General features: G+C 44.6%; 1 long non-coding RNA gene across 1 annotated transcript; it reads left to right on the top strand.

Moving 5' to 3' along the window:
- Nucleotides 1-9,181: 9,181 nt before the first annotated feature.
- Nucleotides 9,182-9,944, top strand: LOC147985828 (uncharacterized). Its single transcript, XR_015616916.1, has 2 exons — nt 9,182-9,543; nt 9,650-9,944. It is a non-coding gene; the product is annotated as an uncharacterized LOC147985828 (long non-coding RNA).
- Nucleotides 9,945-10,871: the final 927 nt, after the last annotated feature.

Here is a 10,871-nt window from a genome sequence, read left to right as displayed (position 1 = left end):
ACGAGATAAATGGTAATACATTTATACGATCGCCCAAGATAAGAAGAGCACCAACCAAAATAGTGGTGTCCGCTTTGATGCAGAAACCAAGAATGGAAATGAAACATATTATGGTTATATACAGGACATATGAGAACTTGACTATCGACGTGGTTTGAAGGTCCCTTTGTTTCGGTGCAAATGGGTCAATATGACACGAGGCGGGGTAATGGAAGACCCGTAGTACGGAATGACAACAGTGGATCTCAACAATCTTGCGTATGCAGACGAACCATTCGTCCTAGACAATGATGTGGCACAGGTTTTCTATGTGAAGGACATGTCTACCAAGCCAAGAAAAAGAAAAGATAAGGAAGCGAATGCATCGTACGATGAGGCAAAGCGGCACATAGTTCTTTCTGGGAAGAGAAACATCGTGGGAGTGGATGACAAGACAGACATGTCAGAAGATTATGAAAAGTTTGATGAAATTGCTCCATTCACAGTGAATATTGACCCGAGCATCCCGTTAAATGATGAAGATTTTCCATGGTTACGACGCAAAGGGACATACGCGAAGAAAAAGTTTCACACCCAAAGATCTGGGATGTGATCGGCTTCACTATCATCACTTTCTTCTGTGTTTCACATCCAGGAGGGAATCTCTGTAATAGTTAGGGTAGTTATGTGTTTTGCCATTTGAATAGCGAAGAAATTTTATGTGCAAACATATTCTTTCATGCATTTACTGATTTTTAAAGTTAAGTTATTCATAAACTAGTGATTCACACTAATTTCAAATAATTCAAAATTTAAACTATTCAAATTTGAAAACTACGGGCAATAACAGAAAGTTTGTAATTTTTTGTACCTAAAGCAAAAATATTCACAAAGAAACTCTAAATACACAAAAAAATAACTCAAAAATAAATAAAGCAAAAAAATAAAAAAGCCCGCCTACTGGGCCAGAGTGGCCTGCATACGACTACAAACCCAACCTGTTGTTGGGCCAGGATGCAGGCCCGCAAAGGCCCAGTAGGCCCACAGGGCAGCACAGAACATGTAGGCCCAGTAGGCCTGCTTTAAAGAGGAGCTCGAGAGAGCTACCACACGGGGGGTTATAAACCAGTGCGGACGCCCCTCGGCTAGCGAGGTGGGACTAAACTTGCCACACCGCACCTGCGCCAGCGCACCCCCTTTAGTACCAGTGGTGGCACCAACCGGTACTAAAGGGGGGCCTTTAGTACCGGTTGAAGCCACCACCCGGTACTAAAGGGGGTGCGCTTCCCGCCGCTTGGCCTGACCAAAACAGGCCTTTAGTACCGGTTGGTGGCTCCAACCGGTACTAAAGGTCCATCCTATATAACTAACATTTTAAAAATTCCAGTTTCTCATCTGCTTCTTCTCCTCTGCCCTGTCGCCCGCCACCCTCGTCTCCATATCCCTCGTCGCCGCCCCCATCGCCGCCCCGTCCCCGTCGTCGCCGCCCCGTCGTCCCTGTCCCCGTCGTCCCAGTCGTCACCGCCGCCCCGTCCCGGCCCGTCCCGCATCGTCCCTGTCCCCGTCATCGCCGCCCCGTCCCCGTCGTCGCCGCCCCGGCCCGTACGTCCCTGTCCCCGTCGTCGCCGCCCCGTCCCTGTCCCCGTCATCGCCATCCCCGTCGTCGCCGCGCCCGTCGCCGTCCCCCTCGCCGCCCCCCGTCGCCTCTCGCCTCACCGGTGAGCACACACACACATATACATTTTTTAGTTTTTTAGTTATAGAAATAGTTAGAAAAATGTTAGAAATTTTTCTTTTTTTAGTTATAGAAATAGTTAGTTATATAGCATTGTTAGAAATGTTATAGAAATGTTAGAATTCTTAGAAAATTTTCTCTTTTTTAGTTATAGAAATAGTTATAAAAAAGTTAGAATTGTTAGAATTTTTTCTGTTTTTTAGTTATAGAAATAGTTATAAAAAAGTTAGAAATTTTTTCTTTTTAGTTATAGAAATGTTATACAAATGTTAGTTATATATATAGAAATGTTATAATTTTTTTTCTGTTTTTTAGTTATAGAAATGTTAGTTATATAGCATTGTTAGAAATGTTATAGGAATGTTAGTTATATAGAAATGTTAGAAATTTTAGTTATCAAAATTCAATCATTAAAAAAATGTTACCTTTTGCGGGCATATAGCTAGTATTTGTTCTCGACGATGCCCGGTCCGCATCCTCGCCGTCGACCCGTCCGCGACGACGTCTGGCTGACCCATGTCCGGGACTGGGCCCGCCGGGCTGGCACTGGGAGGTGCTGCCTAGAGGGGCGCGCCGCTTGATGAGGAACCCGGCCCCGGGTCCCGTCGTCGACCCTGATCTTGTTTGGTGGCGTTCGCGTGGGCCAGTTTCGGTGCGGAGGGAGCCGACCCCGCCGGAGGTGGTATGTCACCGTGTCAGGGAGGAGGACGAGCACCTCCATCGCTACATGGTTGCGTTAGAGGGCGGCAGGTTCTCCAATACCTGACAGTTTCTTCAGGGATCTCACTTCAGCTATGATCCTGTGAGGGTTCCTTCTCTTTGGGTGTCCACCGCCCGCGCCGCACGAACCGCGAGTGTCCTAGATTCTTCTGTAGTATTCGATCTTTATTAGCTACCTAGCCAGTGATGTATTCGATATATAATATTCGAGACGATGTATTCGATATTATATATTATTCGAGACGATGTATTCAAGATTATATCTATTATTCGAGATGATGTATTCGAGATTATATCTATTATTCGAGACGATGTATTCGAGATTATATCTATTATTCGAGACGATGTATTCGAGATTATATCTATTATTTGAGATGATGTAATTTGAATACTAAATTGTTCTATATTTCTTTTGGATTAGTTAAACAAAACCTATGGCGGACAATATCGGCAAAGAGGGAGAAGAGGCCCTGTTCAATATCATACGCAATCCTCGCGGGCCAGATGATGATCAGAATGAAGAAGATTATGACGGCTCCGAATATCTAAACAACACCGAGGAGGGTGATATGATATTCGATCGCGATGACCGAATTGATGAAGTCATGAACTTTGAACATGACGAAGAAAATGTTGATCTTGAAACAACAAAGACCGGCGAGGTATATATATTTATATAAGCAGGCATCTGGTGATCATCACATGTTTTAAATGACTTGAAGATATATTAACGAATCGATCTTTCTTCTTTCAGCCATCCGGATCAAGCAAATCTTCAGGCAACAGGAAACGAGGCCCGAACAAAAAGTTGAAGGAGGGCGTAAAGTATAATATCGAGGCCATCAAACCTAATGGCGAACCATTAGCGCCTAAGAAGATTGCGGACAAGTTCATTCGTCAGTGCGGAGTTCTTGTGAAGGACCAACTCCCGATCTCCCTTCAAGAATGGAGAGAGCCAGCAAAGCCACATCCAGGAGTTACTTTTGTCGACGACAGACAAAAACTTCTGCTTTGGGAAACGCTCATGGAACATTTCACCCTACCAGATCATTTCACAGATGCAGATGTGGAGAAAGTCAAGGACGCTGCTCTTAGGAAGATGGCGGTTGCATTCAAGAATCACAAGATTCGTGAATGGGCCAAGTACGTCAACGGAGGAAGGAAGACTCCAGTATTCGAGGGAACACTAGAGAACCAAAGTGCTCATTGGGACGATTTCGTGAAATTCAAGGATTCGGAATTATCTAAGGAACGGTCGAGAATAAACAAGGCCAATGCCGCAAAAAAGGATAAGTTCCATAAGCTGGGGCCAGGTGGATATGCGGTGAGAATGCCTAAGTGGGATAAGTCTGAGAAAGAGATGCTAGATGCAGGTGTCACTCTAGAAACATTGAGCTGGCCCCCCAGGTGCAGGACTTGGTTCTATGCGCATGGGGGGAGTTGGACCTGAAGACAGGCAAAGTTTCGAAGAAGGCATGTCTGGATGGAGCCGAAGATAAGCTACTTGTTGCAATAGAAGAGGCTCGATCGGGGTTGTTCGAGCCCAACAGAGAGAACGACGAGCTTACGCGTGCCCTGGGAAATCCTGAACACCTGGGAAGAACACGAGGTATGGGCACTATTCCGTGGTATGAGGGGTTTTCGGACTGGAATGCCGACTACAGAACCCGTGCGAGAAAGAAGATTGCGGAGGAGAAGAAGAGGAAGATGGAGGAGGAGCAGAGGAAGCTAGACTATGAACGCCTTCAAGGCCTAGAATCAGCGCACGCGGACTTGGCAGTCAAATTCCAGCGGCAGCAGGAGCAGACCGACTCACTTAGCCAGCAAAGGGGGTCTCAGCAGCTAGCGGATGATCCACCATTGGATAGCACCGTCCCATCCATGCCGAGAAGCAGCGTGGGTTCTGCCCCGGGCGACGCATTGCTGGATAGCTACCCAGTGGATGACATCATGAAAAACACTAACTGCGAGCTACACTTCAAAATGAAGGACATATCCATGAAGGTGGTGGACGCCCTTCCTTTTACAAATCCCCCCGAGGCAACCTTCCATTGCAACCCGATTGCAGCGGGCTATACTCGTGTCTTGGTTGATGAGGTGGTGGACCAATATTCGGGGCTAGAGCTTGACATTCCTGGAGGTGACGATGAGCACACACTAGGAGAGGCCAACCATCGTATCATCCTATGGAGAAAGGATTGCATCATCTTTCGAAGGCCACCGACACCGTGTCATCCGACTCCTCGTCGCAGTCCGCCACCGAGTCAGCAGACTCCCGCTCCTCCAAGTCCACCAACGCGTCAGGCCACTCCTCCTCCAAGTCCGGCACGGCTTCAGGCCACTCCTCCTCCTCCAAGTCCGGCAAAGCATCAGGCCACTCTCCTCCAAGTCCGGCACAACTTCAGGCCACTCCTCCTCCAAGTCCGGCACAGCTTCAGACCACTCCTCCTCCTCCAACTCAGCCACGTCAGCCGTCTTCGCCGCCTCAGCAATCATGGAAGAGAGCCGCCTCAGCTATGGTGTGTAGCGGTACAAGTCAAGGTAGTACTGGAGGTACAGGCGGAGACAAGCGATTTCAATATGGCCCAAGCCTCACGCCTCTTCCGCAGAGGCCTTACGACAAGTCCGAGGAGGAAAACGTAGCCATATCGAAGGCCAAGGTGGAAGCCCATTTTGCACCGAAACCGCCACCGCCGCCATGGGAGAAAGTGCCTGTGGAAAAGATTGACCACTTCATTCGTATGGCTAGAGCACCAGCTCCCAAGCCTGTTGACACAGACTATGAGCGCCACATCAAGAAGTTAAATCGAGCACGTCTACAGAAAGAGGCGAGCTCGAGCTCGAGCAAATCAGCTGGCAAAAGGAGCGGTAAAATCGTTCCCCAGCTGGGAGAACAGGCGGCGCAATAAATCCCCCCGCTTGTTGTGCCAACAACACATGAGAGTAGGCGCGCCCAATATTATTGTGGGCAAACTGTTAACGTTCCCGGGGTGGGCGATGTGGTAATAACCGAGGAGCATATTGCAGGCTGAATCGATCGGGATCATTGTTGGATAACTTCTCGATATCGAGCCCATGTCTCCGACTAGAGAGGAGGAAATAAAACGGAAATATGCCCGGGGCCAACCTTTGGTCGAGCCAGAGGAGGTCCATAAGCTCCCAACGAGAATGTATGAATTGCATCAATGGTACATGGACATTACCAAGATTTCCAATCGAGAGTCCCTCATGGTGAATGTCAACAAGGATCATTACTACCATGAGAAAGCCGTGACCGTTGAGTATTCAGAACTATTTCAGCTATACAATCAAGACGCACTCGACAAATCTATCGTCAGTTGCTATTGTCTGTAAGTGATTTCTTTCTGTAATTTAAGTCTCAAGCTAGCTGTAGTGATCATTTTGATCAATCATTACATGTAATTATCCTCACTGTATTCTTTTCTGTGATATTATGCAGGATAAATATTTATGAAATGAAAAAAGGTGGACGCTATGGCATTGGGTTCGTTGACCCAAATACCATTAATGAATACACATGGAAAATAGATCCATATCACGAAAAAAGTGTAGAGGAAAGCATGCTACAGTTCTTCAAGGAACTCAAATACAATGAAGATATACTACTTCCTTAAAATTTCCAGTGAGTCACACTGTCTTGTACTACAAATTCTGTTTTTCCCTACTAGCTAGCTACATGTTTTTGCTTACATATGCCCGCTTAATTAAGACATGCAAACGTGTGTGCATGCAGATTTCACTGGATCTTGTTAATCATTAAGGTTGATGAAGGAACAGTTGAAGTACTAGACTCACTACTTAAGAAAGCAAGTGACTACACCATCGTGAAGGGGATAGTCAACAGGTAATTTCAATCATTATTAAATATATCTCGGCCTATTTAATTAGTTCGTCATTTTCTGATAACAACTACTTAATAACCCATTTATTCATTTTCTTTGTCGGCGGGCAGGGCTTGGGCAAAGTTTATCAGGGCCACTCCAGGCCCATGGAAACAAAATCTGAAATGGTTTCGACCCAAGATAAGTAATTAAGTAGTACTAGCTAGCTGCTATCTCTTTAATTATCATGCTTGATTAATTATCATCTGATCAAATTCCATTCTTGTAAAGGCCCTGAAGCAGGCGCCGGGGAATGATCTATGTGCATACTACGTTTGCGAGAACATTCGCATGATGGCGTCCGAAAGGAGCAAATCTCAAAAATAGGAGTGGGTATGATATCGATTGTCAGAACACTATTCACAATTTTTACACCATTATCGATATCTAGTCACACAACTAATACACATGCATATTGATCTCCTTCTTAACAGTTCAAAGAGGTGCGGGACAAGCTCCTAGCACAGGACCGCATAGAAGCAATTCAAGAGGAAATAGCAGGATTTTTACTCGACCAGGTCATAGATCCCAAAGGAGAATACTATTACCCGCTACCACCCCCATGAACCACTTCCAATTGTTATCGTGCTCCGAAGGCACCAATTAGCTAGGCTAATGCCACTGGCTCCGAAGGCACCAATTAGGAGAAATTGTATATATATATATAATGATCGGTTCTACTAGAAATTCTATTTATATAACGTGTACAATATGTAGTATCGTAAAATACCAGCAAATGAAAAATAATTAAATGGAAAATACAAAATTAAATGAAAAAGAAATCATAAACCCAAAAAACCCCCAACCTTTTAATACCGGTTGGTGACACCAACCGGTACTAAAGGGCTCCCTGCCCCCGAAGCTGGCTCGTGCCACGTGGTTGCCCTTTAGCACCGGTTCGTGCTGAACCGGTACTAAAGGGGGGGGGCTTTAGTGCCTACACTTTAGCACCGGTTACCAAACCGGCACTAAAGGGCCTTACGAATCGGTGCTATTGCCCGATTCTGCACTAGTGGAGTGAGATCAGACCCATGTGTGTACATGTGTACTTGGCGCGGTCATTGGAGACCCATGTGTGTACATGAGTGAGATCAAATTTTGTAACCTGTTGGATCCAATATGTCAGCCTCTCAACACATGAACCAGATTGTTAGACTAAATGTTTCTTTGCCTTATTCTCATGGTTGGTTGTTGAGCTAGCCTCGTTCTTATCCACGGCAAGATAGCATTGGCAAGTTGTGTGCATACTCTCTCTCTCTCTCTCTCTCTCTCTCTCTCTCTCTCTCTCTCTTCTCTGATTTATTGTTTATGTGCTTACCCCCTCGTAGATGAATCCAAGTGTACGTTGTTGAGTACTCGATATAATCCCATATGGTATCAGTTTGATTTGTGTTAGTAGTTGTGTGTGTATTGTCTGTGATGTACTTACTCAAGCATGCACTGTTGAGTACTCGATACAATCACATATGATATTTACACCATACGATGTTAGTGTCATACCAACCACTTCTTCCTCGGTCGCGGCTAATCAAAGACCCGGGAGGAGGGCTGGACAACCATCCTAGATACGATTAGACATAACCAGAGAGGCCTTGCCTTCTTCACTGAGACGACGATCTGATCCTCAATTCGTCGTCTTCGACTTCTTCTGGCTCTGGTAGGCGACTTCTTGGTTGTTGTGTCAACAACATTACCCTGGATCTGAAGGTGCTATGGAGATCCAAAGGCGGAATCGAGCTTTGCTCCCGACAAGTACAGAAGAAAGATGACGTTGATATATACAGAAGAACCTGTGTTTTTCTTGTAAGGATACTTTCATAAGGGTTCTACATTTTTCACATGTGACCATGGTCTTCTCGAAAAGAAGTTGTAATCCAAATACAATTTAGCGATTTGCCTTGCAAGTATTACAAAAAATATGTGTACTTCTTTTTAGTGGGCACAAGAGGAAGACCTGGATAACACGAGGCCTTCAAAGAGAGAAAGAAGTAACAGCTCCCGGTGCCCCTACACCCTCATGAACAGTAAATTCGTAAAAAAAATGAAAAAATCTGAAACTTCCAGGAACCAAAGATGATCACAGATTTGATGTTCTTGCAAATTTTCAGCAACAAATAACCTTCGTGGAGCCCTCACAAAAAAATCACCGCTCAAAAATGTACATAAACTTTAGGATTTTTTAGCTAAAACTTTGCAAGATCATCAAAAGTTTGATCATGTTTGATGTCCCAAAGTTTCATATTTTTTGATTTTTTTTAAATTTGTTTTGAATTTACTGTTCATAGAGGATGTAGGGGCACCCGGGTACTGAAAATAATCTTGTCTCCCTTTAAAATGCCCTAAATAAATAAATAAAGAGTAATGCTAGAGTCATGGATAGGTTTTTACAGGTTTTACGGTTGGCGTTAGGTGGCATTTTCTGGTTGGATTATGGAGGGAGGAGGGGGCCATCCGTGTGAAATTCAGGGGGGAGGTAATTAGTCTTAAATGTTCCCGTAAAAGCTCTGTTACTCTATGTAGACGTAGGATTATCGCTAAATAAAACCTTCTAGACTAGCCAAACCCCATCACCACCATCCATATCCAGCATCCACTAAGATCACCGTCACATCATGGGGGAGGGAGACCCCTGGAAAGAAGATGAAAAGCCCAAGAAATCAAGAGAGTCATTCCACACCATGTGATGCTAGGAGCGCCTCCCTTTCCTCCTCCTCCTCCCCCAACTTCCAAGAAGCAATCATGCTGCCTCGAGCACCTTGGGCCCTTCGCCATCATCACCACCACCTCCTCCTCTTTCCTCCGGCACCTACTTCCAAGAAGGAGAGGCCGGGGGAGCTATAGTTCATGAGGAAAGAGAATCTGCAGGTGTACGAGGGGGGCGGAGGAGACAGAAGATAAAAGGGGTCAGAGGTGAGGTGTTAGCTAGAGATATGGTGCATGATGATGATCTAGGTTTTGGGGTTATTCTAGTGCTCATGTGAGTCAAGAAGCCATTATCAGATCAGATCGATGCACCCGATCTCCTTCTAGCCTCCTCCTCCCTCCTCTCCTTCTTCCTCCAGAGCTGCGCTGCCTCTTCTTCGTACGCCACGCCGCCATGGCCATGGGGAATCAAGCGACTTGGTCCGAATCGACGTCCGTGTTATTTTCACAGGAACTATTACCTGCTTATGCAAGACAAGACGTGAGCTGCTGCTGGTTGCTAAAGTATGTCATGCCGCGTTATGTTATGTGCTACATCAGTCCTTTATTATATGATCTTATCGATCGATCTGTCCCCTATTTATCATGTGTATTCGTTCAAACACCACAGGTTTATCTATCCCTGCTTGTTTCGATCACTCTTTGGAGATCTGATGCGTTTGTATGTTCTTCGTTGGTTTTGTGGATCTCCTTGCGATGTTCTTATAGGTACTTCTGGGTCGATTAATACTTAATTTGTTTCTGGTGCTTGCTTCTTGATCCAAGCAATTGATGGCTAGCATCAATCGTTCTTCCTCCTTTTTTGAGTATTATGTACAGTATGATTTGGTTGCATATACTAGCAGGAAGAACATGAAATACCTCCATATATACCACCTGCTTAATGGAGAGCATAGATCTGTTCATACGTGCATGTCTAATTGTCTATACAAGTACACAACCATGCATTAATTAAAGCTCAACAATGCACGACAAAAGACCTGGCCTGTGAGGCCAGTCAATCAGGATCCTTTGGCCGCCTCAAATGATCTCTTGGGCATCGCATCTATGAGTACGAGTCTAGCAGCTAGCTAGCGCGCAGCTGCGCGCCAACTGTGTCATGATAGCTTGTTGGCCAATAGCTGAGGTAGTCAGTCTAGCTTCACATGCATGCTACTACCACCCCTTTCTTTTCCAATGCAATCCTTTGTAGGATTTGCAACAACTTCCGATGTGAGCATTTAACAGCTGCAGGTGTATCATAATATTTACATTATATAGGATTTTCTTGGGGAAAATACATTATATAGGGTTAGTAGAGTACTACCTCCGTTTTAGTTTACAAGTCTTGCGCGTATATCTAGGTTGTCAATTTTATCACCCTAATATAAACTATATAACACAAAAATTATATCTTTTGAAAGTAGAAACTCCAAAGTTTATGTTGGTATATTTTTTGTAATATATGACTTGTATTAGGTTGGTCAAATTGATGACCTAGGGATACACGCACGCCCTGTAAACTGAAAGAGAGGTAGTAGAAAGTATATACGGAGTAAAAATATGCATGTGGTCTACATGTTTATTCTTAGATTCATTGTGGAATGAAGTTTCTAAACATGTATTTTATGGTATACAAGCTTGTTACTTAAACTGAGTACCTAAAATCCGTGTCCGAGTTACAAACCCGGACTTAGGGAGTAGAAGTTCTCGATAGAGTGATGCGAGTATTCGGAGCTAAATTTTCATCTATTTAATCAAGCTAGAGATGTCCACACACTGAAATGATACATTTATAAATTTCCTAAGTGCCTAAATATATTTTGGAGGGCATGCTCAAATATATTTGTTAA

Source organism: Triticum urartu, chromosome 2A (assembly GCF_056163025.1).
Source record: "Triticum urartu cultivar PI428250 chromosome 2A, HENAU_Tu73, whole genome shotgun sequence".
Lineage (NCBI taxonomy): Eukaryota > Viridiplantae > Streptophyta > Magnoliopsida > Poales > Poaceae > Triticum > Triticum urartu.
This window is presented reverse-complemented; position numbering and strand designations above follow the sequence as displayed.